The sequence below is a fragment of the Eriocheir sinensis genome, unplaced genomic scaffold (genome assembly GCF_024679095.1).
Source record: "Eriocheir sinensis breed Jianghai 21 unplaced genomic scaffold, ASM2467909v1 Scaffold827, whole genome shotgun sequence".
NCBI classification, from domain to species: domain Eukaryota; kingdom Metazoa; phylum Arthropoda; class Malacostraca; order Decapoda; family Varunidae; genus Eriocheir; species Eriocheir sinensis.
Genome location: NW_026112194.1, coordinates 36,476 through 56,020, shown reverse-complemented (window position 1 = coordinate 56,020; position 19,545 = coordinate 36,476). Strand labels below are relative to the sequence as shown.

General features: G+C 38.4%; 1 long non-coding RNA gene across 1 annotated transcript; it reads right to left on the bottom strand.

Annotated features, from left to right (window-relative positions):
- Positions 1 to 16,278: 16,278 nt before the first annotated feature.
- Positions 16,279 to 17,714, bottom strand: LOC126994593 (uncharacterized). Its single transcript, XR_007749330.1, has 3 exons — positions 17,445 to 17,714; positions 17,241 to 17,280; positions 16,279 to 16,524 (listed from the first exon to the last, which is right to left on the bottom strand). It is a non-coding gene; the product is annotated as an uncharacterized LOC126994593 (long non-coding RNA).
- Positions 17,715 to 19,545: the final 1,831 nt, after the last annotated feature.

Genomic DNA, 19,545 nt, shown 5'->3' with positions numbered 1-19,545 from the left:
CTGGCGTTCATTAGGCTCCTCATCCATCTTTTTTTCTTCTACTTTCTCCTTCTCTTTTTCTCTTCACATCCTTTTATTGTTCTTGTTTTGTTTTTTGTTCATAATTTCCATTATCATCACCTTCTCCTCCTCCTCCCTTTTGTTTTTCTTCTTCCTTCTCCTTCTCTTTCTCCTCCATATCTTCCTTCTCTTCATCCTCCTCCTCCTCCTCTCATATTTTCGTCTTCTTCCCCCTCCGTCTAATGTTCCGCTCCCTATTCCTGGTCCTCTTCTTCCTCTTCCTCCTCTTCTTCCTCTTCCTCCTCTTCTTCCTCTTCCTCTTAATTTCATCCTCCAACTCTTTCTTCCACATCCTCCTTCTCCTCCTTTTTCTTCTTCTTTTTCCACCTCCGTTTTCTACTGATCTCTTTCTTCTTACTCTGATCTTCCTCCTCCTCCTCCTCCTCCTCCTCCTCCTCCCTTCGTCACCGTCCCGCCATCCTTCTTCACGCCGTCTTTATTATCATTATAAATTCCGTCACAATCCTCCGTGCCGCGTTCGGGGGTGACTGCTGCCATTATGTTCACTTTTTGGCGCTCCGTCTCCGCCTCATCCGCCTCGTTATATTAGGCTGAAGGACGCTCTGCCGCCCTCACGTGTTGGGCCACCGCCACCACCACCACTAACAACATCACCACTACCATAACCATAACTACCACCATCAGCATCAGTACCACGTGTCACCACCATCACTGTCACCACCCCCTCCACTGTCACTACCATTACCAACATCACTACCACCTCCACGATTAACACCACCACCACGACCACCAGTATTACCATCACCAGCACCACCAGCATTACCAACAACGCCGTCACCATCACCACCAGCATCACCACCACCGGTATATCGCTACCACCACTGTTACCACCACCTCCACTAACACTACTTTAACCAACACCACTAACATCACCACCATAACCACTACCACGACCACCACCACCACCACCACCACCAGGATCACCACTAACACCATCACCATCACCACCAGCATCACCTCCAGCATAACCATCACCACCGCCAGCAATAACAACAACATCAACACTAACCACAGTATTACCACATCACTTCCACATCCACACCCTCTCGCCTTCCACTCTTACCACATCATTCCCTTAGTTAATCGTCTTTTCCTCCTCCCCTCACCTCTCTTTACCTCCTTTCTTGTCCTTACTATGTTCCACTATCGTCTCATCGTTCCCTTCATATCATTCTTTCTCATCGTGTCATCAATATTACATCACTACCTCCATCACCACCGCAACTTCCTCCTCCTCCTCCTCCTTCCCCCCCTTCCATAGACGCCTTCCTCAGCGACCATATATCTGGTGTCGAGTGAAGGAGAAATTCCCACGACAGCCTAAATTGGTAATACTTTTTTGGCCTCGTGTTATTTTTCTGATGGGCTTCTTATATTTTATTTTTCGCTCTTAGTTTGTTTTCTTTGCCGTATGTAATAAGAATAAGGTGTAAGATAAAGGCTGTATAGTTGGGAGGATACGTAATAAATGCGCGTGGCGGCGGTGCTCATCTCCGTCCCGTTGACCCTTTGAGGAAGTGGGAGAGGGGGAAGAGAATAAAGGAGGGAGGGAAAAAGAGAAGGAGAGAGGGAAGGAGAGGGAAGGGGGAAGTGGGAAAGAGAGGAAGGAGGGAAGGGGAGAGAAAGAAGGAAGGGAGAGAAGGAAGGAAGTAGGGGGAGAGAAGGAAGGAGAGAGGGGAAGAGAAGGAAGGAGGGAGGGGGAGGGAAGGAAGGTCAGAGGAGGAGAGAAGGAAGGACGCATGGTGGTGGGGAAAACCCTTAAATTAGTCATTGTGATATCCGGGTCACCACAGTTTACCTTCCCCAGGTTTCCCCAGGTACCCATTTACCCACCGCCCCGAAAGGAAGGGTGAACAGCTGGGTGGGTTGCACGCGGACTGCCCAAGCCGGGATTCGAACTCGGACCAGCAGATTCGTAGTTAGGGACGGTAACCACTGCGCCACTGCTCACCGAAAAAAAAATATACCGTGATGACAAAGAGTGGATGTATAGTGCGGTGATGTGACTGGCTGATGGTGATGAAACTAATGCAGTAATTATCGATGACTCAGGCGACGGATAAACGTAGGAAAAAAGGAGTATGAAAATATATTATGACAGAGGAAAAAAAACGACCAGATCATCACAAAAGAATAGTGCTGATCAAAAAAGTATGATAGAAAAACAAAAAAATATGAGGATGATGGAAATAAATTATGACAGAAGAGGAGAAAACAAAAACAAAACATCACTAAGAAACGCGATAACAAAAAAACATGAGAAAAACAGGACAGAAATAAGTACTCACAAAAACTACAAAAAAAACATGACATTACACGAAAAAACACAATCACACCAAAGAATGATGAAAACAGATTATGACAAGAGGAAAAAAAAATCACAAAAGAAACGCGACGACAAAAAAATAATGAAAAAAAAAGGCAAGAAAAGTGTTCGTAAAAAAAACTACAAAAAAATATGACAGAAAAACACGAAAAAAGCAATGACTAAAAAAAAAAATATATATATATATATATATATATATATATATATATATATATATATATATATATATATATATATATATATATATATATATATATATATATATATATATATATAGGACAAAAAAAAATAAAAACAATAAAATAAAAATAAAACAATGGCAAAAAACGAAAAAAAAAAAACAGATTGACAAAAAAATAGAAAAAAAAGAACAGTAACCCCCAAAATCAGACAAAAACAAACAAACAAGCAGAGAATGACAGAAAACACGAAAAAATACAGAATGACCCCCAAAAATGAGAATAATGAAAAACAACAACCACGTAACACTACTCCATGTTTTGTATCGATGAAAATAAAATATAAATAGTATCCCAACACCAGGGAAACCTAGATGCACGGGTGCTTTTCATGTCCTGTAAGTAAATTTAGGGAGATAAAGGCGCCGGGTGGCATTTTTACACTCTGTATACTGACTCAACACCATACCCTCCGGCGACCAATGAGACGCCTCAGAGACGAGTGCGTCATTCCCTCCGCCGACCAATCAGACGCTTCACAGACGAATGCATTACTATGACGTCACATCGTCACATAAATCCTGTAATCATTTTTTTTTATTCATTTCAATCGTACAATGTGTATGTCTGTTAGCTAATGAAACGTAATGTTTTTATTCTGAGTTTTTATTTGAGTATGGAAAATACTATACGGTAAGTTACCGTGATAACTAAAGAAAGAAAATAAGATTGTAAAAGAAAATGGAGCATTTAAATGACATACTTAGGTAAATACAACTTCAGTCTCTCTCTCTCTCAATCACTTGATGGCGATCTTGAAATGTACAGCGTCTTAAGGCAGTCACTTAATAACAGCGACTCACTGATACTAGGAGACTTTAACCTCCCACATATCGATCAAGGCGACACTGTCGGGTACAGAAGGTGAGTCCCATAGAATGATCGAATTTCTAGAGGAAAATTATCTAAGCCAAATGGTTTCTGAACCAACTCGACAAATAACATACTTGACCTTGTTATAGCGACCCAAGATAACCTAGTCAGTAATGTCACGGTAGGAGAACACCGGTTCCTGCGATCATAAACTAGTGCGCGTTGACATTAGAGCTCAAACATCGGTGACTGAAAATAAAGTTAAGGTGCCCAATTTCAAAAGAGCCAACTTCGTAGAAACTGACGAAAACTAATAGATATGCAACTATCAGATGACGGCAATGCAGAGGACGCCTGGCTAAACTTTAAAAATCACTTACTCACTCAGCAGGACACATTTGTCCCCTTGTGCGAGAAGCGAATTAACACTAATAAAAGTCCACCTTGGTTTAATAGCGAAATTAAACACTCAGTCAAGGAGAGAAAATTGTCTTACAGGTTAAAGAAAGATCAAAGCACGCCCGAAAACATTAGACTTTACAATGATGCAAGGCGACGAGTAAAAAGATTAGTGCATCAGGCAAAGCGTAGATATGAAGAAAATATTGCAGCCAACTGTAAAATAATCCGAAATCCTTCTTCAGTTACATAAACAACAGAAAGGCGATCAGAAGTGAATTGGACCTTAATAAACAGAGACGGTGCACTAGTGACTGACAGCCAACTCGTTGCAAACCTATTATATAATTTCTTTTCCTCGTTGTTTAATAATAACAGTCCTCCCACACAGGGGCGAAACTACGGGGGCATGGGGCATATGCCCCCATTAATGAACTGTGCCCCCCCAAATGCCCCCCCAATCAAGATGGGACTGCTCATAGGCGTACGAACCAAGCCCAGAGGTGGACTGGGATGGGCTGCAACCAGGCTTACCCTCCTAAAATTTGGGCAACAGCCTGTTTTTATTACTATAACTAGATCAGGAATTCAGTATGGGAACCACGGTCCCCGGAGCGTTAACTTGGAACGTGGCAGGCCAAGACAGCGTTGATATACTCATATTTTTGTATTTAAAAGTGTCTTATGTTTTATTTATGTATTTAATTTATTGTGGTTTGATATTATTAATCTATTTATTTATTTATTTATTTATTTTATTTTCATTTATTTTGACATGCTACGGTGGTTAAGAACACTTCACACATGTCACAGAGTTATAAAGTATTATCGCTGTAGGTCTGTGACTGTGACACGTGTTACTGGAATTCGTCTTTCCGTCAACAAACAGATAGAACCATAGATATAATATAAAAGCGATAATATGAAAATAAAATAAAAACTATAATATAAGAATATAATATAAATTTTCATAATATATCTATGGACAGAATCGCCTCGTGTTCATGAAAAAGTCCATCATTATTTATAGTCTTCTTAAATAAGAGTCACCCCATAAAATCAAATATAAGATATTTATTTTATCATATCATTGTTCATTGATTAATAAATAATAAAGAATAGGTTAAAATTGTGGTTCATTTACGTGATACCGAAAATAAATGATAAATTTGAGTTTTGTACTCAGTATTGTGTATAAGTTTGAAATAGTTACCATTCAATAGTCAGTAGCAGTGATAGAAAATGGGAATAATCAGCTGTGTGGTGATGGTGGTGACCGTGGTGCACGTGTACTGTATGGTGGGTGATGCTTTGCTACCCTGCGGGATTGGGAGTGATTTCACGGGCGTCATCTTCTGTCCCAACTCCCAAGGGCACCTGCTTCTCGATGGGCGGCTCCGTCCGTACGTAGTAGTGTTAATAATGATTATATATCACAATGGCATTTGATAAAAGTAATGACAAGGACAATGCCATCATCCATCGGTTTTCATGATTAGTTGGATCTGTGCAGATACACGAGCTTGGAATGATGAAGTTCAGTTCCTTGCATTTTCAATTTTTGAGGCATGTCGATGAGGTCCGGCTCGCATATAGCAGTCAACTGTTAGTCCGTGTATAACCTTTCTTTGTGCGGCCGGGATGGAAAGAATATATTATATATCCTCGCTCGGATTACTCCGGCGATGGAGATAACTGATGATTTCTTTTACCTCAGCCATTATCAAAGGCATTGTTTCGTATAAATGTAATGGTCGTATTTATTCTTAAACATAGCGCCGCCCAAGAACACATATTTAACAAGGCATTCACAGTTGTAGGCATTTCCAGGGTATTTTTTTTCCTAGTGGCAGTTTAATTGAGCCTTCTGTACAATGAACCGAAAATAATACTAATAACACGACTGATTTCTTTTTTGCCCTTTGGAAGTAGTCCCTTAGTATAAGGATCCCGCTTGGTGACTGGTCAAAAGGCTTTGAGAACTAAACCCAACCTAAATTTAAATCTTTTTAACTTAGCCAATTCAGTCAAATCTAACCTGATCCAACCTAATCATCTAATTATTGCAACTAATTCCCATAGGAGCCCCTAACCTATTACCCTGGTTCGTGTAACCATTTCAGTGATACATTGCCAAAATAAATTGCCAAAAATAACTGCTCGTGTGACTGCGCCTTTAGGGTTTGTACAGCGTAATGTGTACACCACACTTCGCACTAAGACTAAATCAGCTACTTTAAAATGTAATTTGTGTGCATACTGTAAAGACCGGTGGCCTGCTAAAACATATTTCGTTTGTGTACAGGCTGACTCGGTGACTCTTGGCTGACCAGGCTGAGGCAATGCTTTCAAGATGCAGGCCAACATTAAGACATTTTTCGCCAAGCGAAAGGGTAATGCATCTGCAGAGAGTGACAGCAGTAAGAAATCAGATGCAGGCAAAGTTACAGAAGATGTGTTATTTCTTGATGATTCTTCGGATGACAGTAACATTTCTGAAAGTGATGAAGAACCTTATTCAGAATCAGAAAGACCCTATGCCGGGCCCGAGAGACGGAGAATAATTACCCCCGAGCCTGCTGAAACTTCCAGACCCCCAGGAACTAGTGATATCAGTTCTGGTCGGTTAGACAAGCCTGTGCAACCTTCATCGTGTGTATTTCCAGACCCGCTTTGGAACTTCGAAAAGATCTTTCAGATCAGCCTGGTATCAACAGCACACGTGGTTGGAATACTCTGTTTCTCAAGATGCTGCATACTGTTTCTCTTGCAGGAACTTTCCTGTTCCCAACAAGTCTAGGTCTGAAAACAATTTCACTCTTGTTGGCTATCGCCAATGGAAGAAAGCAACCGAAAAAGATGCTGGATTTGCCCAGCACGAGCGCAGTGACTATCACAGTTTGACCTTCACTGCATGGAAGGAGTTTGAAGCACGAGTGAAACAGGGAAAGACAATTGAAGCATCATTAAGTACTGAACATGGAAAGATTGTCAGTGAAAATCGGCATTACATCAAAGTTGTTGCAAAAGTGCTATGTCTAACAGCAAGGCAAAAAATAGCTCAAAGAGGTCATAGAGAAGACAAGGACAGTGAAAATAAGGGCAACTTTTTAGAAATTATGGAAGCAATATCAGATCATGATGACATTGTGAAAAGAAGCTGAGATTCAGAAACAACTATACAAGTTCCAAAATCCAAAATGAAGTTCTTGATATTCTGGCAGAAATGATCAGGACTGAAATTAGCCAAGAGGTGAATGCTAGCAGTGAATATGCTGTCATGATGGACGAAACGAAAGATATCAGCAAGAAGGAACAGGGCTCAGTGGTCATTCGCTACATGTATGACAATTCTATTCATGAAGAATTTCTAGGTTTCATTCACCTTAAACAACTAAATGCTGAACATCTCAAAGACAAGCTCTATGAAATTCTCACCAACTGTGGAATTAATCCAGCTAATTGTGTTGCCCAAACTTATGATGGAGCATCGGTAATGAGTGGGGGAAATCGAGGAGTACAGGCTTTGTTTAGAGAAGAACATGCTCCCCATGCAGTATATATCCACTGCTACAACCATCGCCTCAACCTTGTGCTTGTTGAAAGTGTTAAGTCTGTGAAAAAAGCAGATAACTTTTTTTCCTTCATTCAGGAGTTGTACATGTTCATGTCGTCTCACACTGCACATGAATTATTTTTGCAAGAGCAACAGGAACAAGCAACAAGCAAGCAACCACAGACATTAAAGAAACTGAGTGACACAAGGTGGGCTTGTCAGTATATGGCCTGCAAAGTCATCCTAGATACCTTGCCATGTATCGTAAGTACATTAGACAAAATAGCTGAAACTCATTCTGGCAAACGAGCTCATGATGCTAGGTGCTTACTTGCAAGCCTCACATTTGATATTATTGTTTGTCTAGCAATGTTTACACATTTATTACAGAGAACTAAGCTTTGTCAGACATGTTACAGTCACCTCCCTTAACCTATCTGCTGCTGCAGATATGATAGACTCTGTTACGGAAGATCTGGCAAGTGAACGTCAAGAAGATACGTGGAAATCAATCTGGCAACGTGCTATCAATTTAGCTCATTCAGTAAGCATTGACACTGTCCCTCCTGCACCGAGAAGAGTTAGAAGAATACCTGATAGATTGAATGATAGTGATTATATGACGACAACTGTACAGCATGATGTGGTATCTCAAGAAGAGGAGTATCGTTCAAAATTGTTTTACCCTGTCTTGGACAGAATTTTAGCAGAACTTGCAACAAGATTTGATGAACCAAACAAGTCCTCCTCAGAAGTATCTCTTGTTTGGAACCAAGCTCTCCACATTTTCTGGATTGTCAGAAACTTACAACTATGGCAGAACAGTTTGCAATTAATACAGAATATATAAGTGTAGAACTAAGACAAGCCAAAAGACTGGTTGACAGAAAGACATCCGAGAGTCAGGAGATACGGAGCATGGTTGCATTTTCTTCATTCTTGGCTCCATACAAGGAAGCATTCCCCGATTTGTATCGGTTACTAAACATTGCACTGGTTATGCCTCCAACATCAGCCTCTTGTGAGAGGAGTTTTTCCTCACTCAGAATGATAAAAAATTATCTTAGAAGTACAGTCTGTGATACCAAACTTGATTCTCTTGGTGTAATTGCTATTCATCGCAAGAGGGCAAAAAAATTAAGTTTAGATCTCTTTTTGGACAGATTTGTGGGTAGACACAACAACAGAAAAATTCAGTTGTTTTAGACACTGATCTACGTCAGTACTCTGGCTATTTTGTATATGCTGTATGTTATAGTTACAGTAAGATTATGAAGGTAGGATTTCATGAAATCACTAGTGAATTTGAAACAGATTTTCATTTTGCTATGTTATGGACTGTAATTAAACTTAAACTAACAATACCTAACAAAACCTACCATACAATAAACCAACATTACCTGTCCTAAACTAACTTTATTTATAAACAATCCAATGTTATGTTACTCTCTGAGTCTCTCAGGCTGTGTAAGGCTAAGAAAGGTCAGGTTGTTTTAGTCAGGTTATGGTAAGGTTGGGTAGGGATGGTTAGGTTCGGTAAAGTTTAGATGTTAGGTTAGATTAGACTCCATAACATAGCAAAATGAAAATCTGTTTCAAATTCACTAGAGATTTCACGAAATCCCTAGCTTCACAATCTTACTGTAACATATATAGTAATTGCTAAATTCAAGTGTAGATTGGCATGGAATTTCAATTAAACTGTGAAAAGTGGAAAATTATGTCTGAAGTAATTTTTTGTTTTTAAAACAGTTGAACTGTTGGAGGAATAAAAAACTTTTCTTAAAAAGGATTTTTTCAGCCCTGTTTATAATAAAGTTGTCATTAAAATTCACCTGCTTTTAAATGTTTTTTTCTGGTGCTTATAGGACTTCAATGTAGGTGAAAGGAGACAAAATTTTAAATAATCAGTGGAGTCTATCTTAGTTTACATAAGCCTTGGATACATTTATTTAAGGCTAAATTCATCCACAGCTTAGAATTCTGGCCAAAATAGCAGTATTTTTCTGAATTGAAAATTTAAAATCCCAGAAGAACGCTTCCTGGACTAGTGTACCCCATTACTTCATGCCCCTAAACAGATCACTGCCCCCTGTCTGCCCCCCAATCAGACCCCCTAGTTTCGCCACTGCTCCCACCACCACCACCAACACCAGTACTAATGTAAATCCTGAGCATGCATTGTCTAACTTTGAAATAAAACCCGATGAAGTCCTTAAAGCCCTCAAATCACTTAAAACAAATAAAAGTCCTGGACCTGATAAAGTATATCCAACTCTGCTGAAAGAAACAAAGAGCGAAATACTCCTCCCTCACAACTGTATTCATTATGTCCTTGCGACAAGGCATTGTCCCTTCAGATTGGAAAAAGGCAAACGTGACACCGATTTTTAAGAAAGGAGACAAAAAGTACCAGGTAATTACAGGCCCATTAGTCTAACTTCGGTTGTAGGTAAGCTACTTGAGGGCATAATTAGAGACAAAATTGTGAGTTACCTTGAAAGCCACTCATTAATTGGGGACTCACAACATGGCTTCCGAAACAAAAGATCCTGCCTATCAAATCTATTAACCTTTATAACGACCTCTTCACTGTTTATGACGTAACCAAATCACTGGACGTAGTCTATCTTGATTTCCAGAAAGCGTTTGATAAAGTCCCGCATCATAAATTACTTTACAAATTAAAACAAATAGGTATTGACGGTCAGGTAAACCAATGGATCGCGAATTGGTTGAGCAACAGACAACAAAGAGTAGTGATTGACGGATTTAACTCAGAGTGGGCGCCTGTCACTAGTGGCGTCCCTCAGGGCTCGGTTCTTGGCCCAGTGCTCATTATTTACATCAACGACGTGGATGTTGGACCAATAACCGCATTAGTAAATTTGCAGACGACACAAAGATTGGCAACTCGGTTCTCACTGACGAAGACAGGCAAAGCCTCCAAGAGGATTTGCACAAAATTTCAGCTTGGTCGGATAGATGGAGATGCCCTTAACGTAGACAAGTGCCAGGTCCTTCAAGTTGGAACGAGGAATAAAAGTTTGATTACGAAATGCGCGGCGTTAAACTCAAAAGCGTTCAATGCGTCAAGGACTTGGGGTCAAAATCGCGTCAAACCTCAAATTTCACAGCAATGCATCGATGCAGCAAATAAAGCGAACAGAATGTTGGGCTTCATTAAAAGAAACTTTTTATTTAAGAATAAAGATGTAATACTCCTCTACAACAGTTTAGTCAGACCCCACTTGGAATATGCGGTACAGTTTTGGTCTCCCACCATGCAAAGGATATTGCTAAATTAGAAGGTGTTCAGCGTCGGCAACGAAAATTATCCCTTCCTTGCGCAACAAATCCTACGAAGAAAGGCTTTCTACCCTTAACATGTTCTCTCTGAGAAACGTCGCCTGAGGAAAACTGATCGAATGTTTTAAAATACTTAATGGTTTCACGAATGTAGACAGATCAACATTGTTTATGATCGATGACACTTTGCGCACGAGGAACAATGGCGTAAAACTCAGATGTAGACAAGTAAATTCAGACTGCACCAAATTTTTCTTCACCAACGTTGTAGTGCGAGAATGGAATAAGCTCCCACCGTCAGTGGTCCAGTGTAACACGATTGACTCCTTCAAAATAAGCTCGACCGTCACTTCCTTCAACTTAATATCAACTAGAGTAGAAATGCAACGTTTTGGAGTCTTCTGATTAATGTAAAATCACTTAGGTTTAAGGACAGACCACCAAGTCTGGACCATGGGGTCTGTGTGGTCTGAATTTCTATGTAAATCTATTTAAATCTCTCTCTCTCAGGAGGTAAAAGTGAATTACCAACTAGAAAATTATACATGTATTCATAGACATTATACATAGAATGCAAAAAATATTACCTGCAGTTCAGACAAAAATAAATAGATCTCCTTAATTAGCTAACGAATGGGGTACGTTACATTAATTCTCAGAAGATACAGATATGTGAAATATTATTATGACATGTCCATTATAACACAGGGTTAATAACATTATTTTCCTGCTCCCCAAGAGTACCTGCAAAAGATTTTTAAGGTAATTGTCCGTCATTGCAAATATATACAGATAATACATTCATGTACTATATAAAACTAAACAATATTACGAAAGGGCATAGAGTAATAAGAAAAGAAATTAAATGTATATTTCATTAATTAAGCACCACATAGGGAGATACTACCATATACTGACTGGGAATAAGGCATCACAGATTGGAGAAGTACCACTGGCTGGGGAGCCCTATAGCCCCCACTATACAGGTATGTGGACAGGCTGCCATTGGTTCATACTCATAGTATAATACATCTCAGGGGCGGAAGTGTGTGTGTGTGTGTGTGTGTGTGTGTGTGTGTGTGTGTGTGTGTGTGTGTGTGTAAGAAAGAGACTGAGGAATTAGCGAAAATATGAGGACGGAGTATTATAGGTATTGAAAAAGGAAAGTGAGGGAATTACTTTGTGAAAGTATATAAACAGATGGATGAATAGTTTGGTAGGAAACTAAGTGGTGAAGAAGAAGAAGAAGAAGAAGAAGAAGAAGAAGAAAAATAATAATAATAATAATAATAATAATAATAATAATAAGAAGAAGAAGAAGAAGAAGAAGAAGAAGAAGAAGAAGAAGAAGAAGAAGAAGAAGAAGAAGAAGAAGAAGAAGAAGAAGAAGAAGAAGAAGAAGAAGAAGAAGAAGAAGAAGAAGAAGAAGAAGAAGAAGAAGAAGAAGAAGAAGAAGAAGAAGAAGAAGAAGAAGAAGAAGAAGAAGAGAGAGAGAGAGAGAGAGAGAGAGAGAGAGAGAGAGAGAGAGAGAGAGAGAGAGAGAGAGAGAGAGAGAGAGAGAGAGAGAGAGAGAGAGAGAGAGAGAGAGAGAGAGAGAGAGAGAGAGAGAGAGAGAGAGAGAGAGAGAGAGAGAGAGAGAGAGAGAGAGAGAGAGAGAGAGAGAGAGAGAGAGAGAGAGAGAGAGAGAGAGAGAGAGAGAGAGAGAGAGAGAGAGAGAGAGAGAGTGTTTGGTGGTAAGCTAAGGCGAGGTCACTGTGGTATGACAGAATAATTTTCAACATCTAATGAGTGTGAACACAGTTGGAGATGTTACTGTAGAAAGTACGAGTATGGTGGGTATGGGAGAAGGCAAAATGCGAGCTTGTGTGGAGAGAGAGAAAAACGAACAGAAGAGAAAGCAGGATACTATATGTTACAAGTTGTAAAACTGTAAGTATGGATGGATTAACCCCATAAATGTTTAAGTATGGAGATGTAGTGGTAGACCAGGTAGAGTGTATGCTATTGATATGTAAACTTGCTTGTGGACCATTAAGTGCAAGAGAAGTGGATGAAGACACTAACTGTCCCCTCTCAAGAGTAAAAGTGAGTGCAATAGCAATAAAAGGATTAGGATGCTCAGTGATCCAGGAAAAGTTTATGGGAGAATATTGACTGAAAGGCTGATGGAAATAACAGAGAAGGTTAGTAAGGAGCAAGGAGGTTTCAGGAAAGGGAAGGACTGCATGAATGAAATATTTACAATTAAGATGATAGTTGAATAGTATCTAGGAAGAGGTAGAAAACTATATGCAGCCTGTATGAATCTTAAGAAGACATATGATAGGAGAAGATAAGGAAGATATATGGAAAGTTCTAGGAATATATGGTGTAGGAGGACAGTTAGGTAATGGAGGGAAAAAAAAGGCATTTCATAGAGGAGCGTATTCATATGTGAGGGTGGAGGTGAGACAGGGATGTGATGTCGCCATAGCATATCAATATCTTTACGGATGATTTTATGAGGGAAAATAAAGCCAAGGTTGGGAATATTGGAGCAAGATTGAGGTTGCATTTTGCTGATTAGCCTGTGATTGGATGTTTGCAGATGACACTGTCTTGCTTGCTGACAGTAAAAGGGAACTTAACCCTAGAACGCTAACCATGGGTATGAGGTACCCGAAGCGAATGATTCATTGCCATTGTGTATGGTTCCGGTGCTCTGAGGGTACCCACCTCCTCAGTAGCTTCATGTGCCCGCTTGACAGTGTAGGGGAAGGTCACGTTGTCTCGCTCTCTCTGCTCACCTTTGTTGTAGGCCTACATTCGGGTGCGGCATACCCATGGTTGGTGATACAGGGTGTTGTACATGTCCCTAGGATATTGTTTACGTACTTTTTTAGTGATCACCTGTGCAGTGGATCACAGGACCTGGGAGGCCATACAAGAAGTTTGGAAGCCATCGGATGATAATTTTTTTTATGAAATTTTTTTTTTTTTTTTTGAACATTTTTCCTATTTTTAGTAAAATTTTTCAGTACCTGATTTTCATACCAAAACAATACGTTTTTCAGTTCTTCTTAATGTTAAGTCAAGATACAAAGTTTGAAGTCCCTTCATGTAACTTTATTCCATTAAAACTTTACATTTAATTTTTTTTTTTTCAAAATCGGGTATGATGTACCCATGGTTAGTAGTGGTGTGACTTTTTCTAAGGTTAGTGTTCTAGGGTTAAGATTAAAAATGTGGTGAATTAATTTAATAGGGTGTGTACAAGAGTGATATTGAAAGTTAAAGTAAATTGATCTTTTTTGAGAGAAGAGGATATATAGGTGGTGAAGTTCAGCACGCATTGTAGCTAGTGTGAGTGTACCACTTGCTAAGAGATTCCAGGTAATGATAACATAACATAACATATTTATAGGACAACAAAGGGTAGTCTACTTATCCGGAAACTGTGCTATGGATAAGCAATGTTTTGAACTGGTTTGGACACATTGAGAAAAAAATGAATGGTTAGTTGGAAAAAGATGTACATGAGTTAGGATACTTAATGGCCAGAACCATGACTCTTCGCATTAGGCTGATTGAGAGATATGTTTAGTGTTAGGTTGCGTTGTCTTTTTATTGCCTTTTCAATAAGGCTGCCTTTTCGTTTGCGACCCTTTCCAATGGGTGCAGCTCCTCGTGGCATGCCCACCTGGCGTCGTGCAACAGAAGTGGGCTGGCAAGGTATTTTGCCACGACCAGCTCCCTGCATAGCAGAACTACCAGTGCTGTGAAGAAGGCTGTTCAGTTGATTTGATGTTCGAACATATTTAAGTCTTGACAACAGTTTCTGCATTCCCTCAAGAATCTGTTCATCTCCATACTGAGTAGCAAGGTGGAGCATAGTGTCATTAATTTCTGTTATTACTTGTAATACTGCTGCACCTGTAGGTTTGGTAGAATTACTTACGTCTCCAGTTTCATTACATTCCACTTCTGGCTTTATGTTTGTAGGTGGCATCTCTACTTCCACATTATCTACATCATGAGCTGCACCATGAGACTTTTGTTTTCCTCCAGTATGTGAGTGATCATCCCTGTTACTGATTCAGAGTTTTCTTTCAAGGTAACAAAGAAATCCAAGGTGGTACGTTTTCATTTCCAAGTGCAATACTTGCAAGCCAGTGCCTATTTTCTGGGCTATTTTCCAATATCTGAGGTAACTGCAAGAGGAACTGTTCTGAACAAGCAGCCTGATGTTTGCAAACTTTACCAGTCATACCAGTACTGCACTCGCACAAGCCAATTTTAAGATCTACAGTATACTGTATTTGTTCCTTTGACTGGCTTTTAACTATGAACTGATGCTGATCTTCATTATACCTAGTGATGCTTTCCTTACTAATGGAAATCCCAGTTGGTGGCTTCACTACTTTCCTTCTACAGAGAGACACATCAATGAGGCGTTGTTTCATATATTCATCAAATATTTCATTCAGAAACATGATCAGTTGAGTCGTGTTGTAGGCTTTACATCTGCAGGGCAAACCAGAAACATGTATAGCATAAATTTTGGCCTGATTTCTAAAATATTACACATTGGTGCACAATTATTATACGTATATTATATATTATAAAGGTTTTTTTATTAGCTAAATATCGATGAACATTATTTATAGAGTATGTGCATAGCAAAACATTATTTTTAGTTGTTTTTCACAGTGATAAAAATTTAATTATATGTCAGTGTACTGAATTTGTAACTTTTACTATTAGGCACTAGTAGTTTAGTAAGGAACTTCTTTAGTGTTACAATACCACAAATTTGCTTAATATATAATACCTTGCTGCTATGGGGAAACTGTATTTCTTCTATCTTCTAAGGTGAAAACTGAATTTCTTCCTGAATCCCTATCTTGTATGGGGAAAACTGTATTTCTTCTCTATCTTCTAAGGTGAAAACTGAATTTCTTCCTGAATCCCTATCTTGTATGGGGAAAACTGTATTTCTTCTCTATCTTCTAAGGTGAAAACTGAATTTCTTCCTGATCCCTATCTTGTATGGGGAAAACTGTATTTCTTCTCTATCTTCTAAGGTGAAACTGAATTTCTTCCCTATCTTGTATGGGGAAAACTGTATTTCTTCTCTATCTTCTAAGGTGAAAACTGAATTTCTTCCCTATCTTGTATGGGGAAAACTGTATTTCTTCCCTTTCTTCAATAGGGATATCTGTATTTTATGACAAATAATATACAAAGTCAAAATCTCTTCCAACGTCTCAAAAATTTTCCTAGAAATTTGCCTAGGGGCAATCTCCTATGGTCCCCCACTGGCTACGCCACTGGGGAGGATTATTGGAAAAAGTACATCATTGTAAATTCGTCAGTCATCGATGGGTTCCTGCATATACAAACATTATAAGGAATATAATACATGTTTTATATGACGTGTCAGAGGTCACTTTACCATTTTCTTTATGTGTACAATGTATTCCATGTTTAACACCATTTTTTCCCGGAAAACAGGTAAAATAGGGCTGAAAGTTAGGTTTAGGAGAGGGCTGATTGACCTATTAGCCTTTTTCCCATAGCATACAGTATTAACTATGAACGAATTCGCTATGAACGACCCCGTTCATCGACCTATTAGACGTTTATAGCTTGACTGAGGTATATATAATGACAAATGGCACACTAACCTGTTGAGAATGATATCTTTAATGATGCACATGGTAGATTCTGCAAAATTATTTGTGTGGTGTCCACGTAGCAAAAATCCAGCCCTGTACACAGTACTCCATTCTTCCTTCCTTTCTATCAGCTTTGCCAGATACCTGTAAATGCAATATACTTTAACTACATTGAAATAACATATTATCAGTGCATTACTTATGTACAGTCCCCTGCCACCTCCAATGCCTCCACCAATGCATTTTCGTTCCTATATCTGGCAATTGTGGCTATATTAAGACAAAACAAATACATGGTGCGAATCGTTACTAAGAGAAGGGCAGGGTAGTTTAAACTTTTTGCCTGTCATTCATCACAGGTGGGAAGGACTTTGATAGTGTCAGACGAAATGTTGTTAGAGGAGGGGTCTGTACATGACATACACCAACAAGGAATGGTTATCTGTACTATACATTTTAACTGTCAAGAATGTACGCAAGTCAAAATGAATCTTATAATATGATGCATTAAAACATTCAGCAAACTGGACGATAAAGACAAGCAAGCCAGCCACCAAAACAAACGTAAAGCGCATACTAAATTTTAAAAGTATTAATCCACATCCGCATCAGTACATCTGCATTTTTAAAATTATCTTTAAACGTACACCATGTGTACATATCCAAGTGCAAAATAAACATGCTGTTCATAATAAAGATGTGCACCAACATGAGTAGGCAACTACAAGAATAATCATATCAAACTTCAGCAAACCGCAGAAAAGACAGAGCAGCCACCACCACACATGCATAGGCAGAATGAAATTGAAAATCTTATCATACATTCACTAAATATACTTTGAATGGTTTGGTTACCATACCAACGTATGTATTTTTTCCCTCTTGTACGGTAGCCTATATCTGAAAGATTGAAATTTTAATACATAATCTGTTAGTCTTCACTAGCTAAATGGAAACTGTCAAACATCCACAGATATAATACAATTGAGCTTAAAAAAATGACCATCTTATTTCATCTAAAAATTAATAATGGTCACATATCTACAATACATAGGTAACTGTACCTCATGTACTGGTTATACTTTTGGGCTTCTGGGGTCTGACAAAAGCAATTCCATTCATCTTGAAATGTTTCATCTGAATCAGCATATACCAGATTCTTTGCCACTGTCATTAGTACTCGGCGATCTTCCTTCTTGATGCCATGTGAACCATCACACAGCCACCTCCAGACCTGCTGCAGGATGTGGAATATGCACAGAAAGCGCTGAGATTCTGGCCATACAGTCTTCAAGGCATTACGCTCAGCGTCACTGTTGTCTGTTATGAAACAAGCTGGATGCCCTTGTTGGAAAAGGCAGTCTCACCGAGCACCTTCCTCAGTAACTGAAAACCTGAAAAATATAATGAAAGGTATATTACCATACCTACGTATTCCAACAATAGGATGTGAAACCACAGGGAAAATGCTTCATTGCAAAATATATATATATATATATATATATATATATATATATATATATATATATATATATATATATATATATATCTATATATATATATATATATATATATATATATATATATATATATACCTGCAGTATAGCTTTCTTCATCCTGAGAAGATGTGAAGGGGAAGAGCTCCAGCTGGCCCAGCACACAGAAAAGGAGTTACTGCTGTGTTCAGTTGATCTAAGTGACTTGTAGTGTCGACGAACACAACTTCACCAGCTTCTCTGCATTTTTCATGAATTCTGCCCATAAATTCAGTGACTAACACAACTGCAAATTTCTCCCCGTCAGTTTTATATTCAATCTTGGAAGCTTTTGAAGTAGCAGCGTAGTTCTCAATGGAAGCAAACATATCTCCTCCTCCTAAAGTGCCATGGTTTGCTTTGAGCCACAGGTTCCGTATGTGATAGATGACTCTATGGGAGGGATTTATGGCAGAATTGGCCTTAGTAGCGAGACTTGCACTGACATTTATTTGATCTTGGTAACATCTTGCAGCCTGCGCTACAGACATGCCTGAAAAAGAAATATGCATTTGTAATGATAAACTAGATTAAAGTAGATGGGGTAGAAATTTTATCGAGTACAGGAATATCCCACTTGTCTGTGTGCCAGGTATTTCCTCTTCCTGTATTGCGATGCATTGATTGAAAAACATTCAAACATACTAAATTAGCACAGTACCTAATTATATATATATATATATATATATATATATATATATATATATATATATATATATATATATATATATATATATATATATATATATATATATATATATATATATATATATATATATATATATATATATATATATATATATATATATATATATATATATATATATATATATATATATATATATATATATATATATATATATATATATATATATATATACTTATCGTGATTGCAATAGGAATGATGGTATTTATGAAGTAGTGAGTTCCCTTGATGTTACACTCAATAAATGTAGCCACAACTATTCTCATGTACACTTATCAATATTGAAGTACTTGAAGTAAGCATTCTTGGTGTCTGGTAAAACTCTCAGTTGTTGCAGAGCAGATGCAGAGTCTGTAGGATGATTGTGGACACCCTTTATGATGATCATACATGGATGGGTCCTGACATCCTTATCTATCTTGTAGGTGTCTCTTGTGATGAGCTTGATTTTCATGTCCATTGTTACACTGCATCTGGCAATATAATTACATAATTATATATTAAGTCTTATAATATAATCTTCCTTCCTGGATAAATTTATATGTAGAAGGCAAAGCACTTGTGATAATTTCTAATTAATGCCTCTATGCTAATGCATGCGCAGTCAATTGTAGCAATTTAAATGTGTCTGAGTATAGTGCCGTCACAGGTAAAGTTCGGTCACAGTATAAAAGTAAATACAATAGTCCTATAGCTCTTTGATACAGCAATACTAACCCTGTGTTTGTTTTATAGCTCCTTTATGGCGTCTGTCGCCATGCATGCAGATGAATTTCTGGTGAAATGTGTATCTTACACCTGTGAAATATCTTGATACATTGAAGCAAACACTATTCTTCAAAGTAAAAATTTCTTTCCACCTCCATGCGTCCTCATCATTAAATGCATTAGTTTTCACTTGTATTTCATCTTTTTCATTTTTCA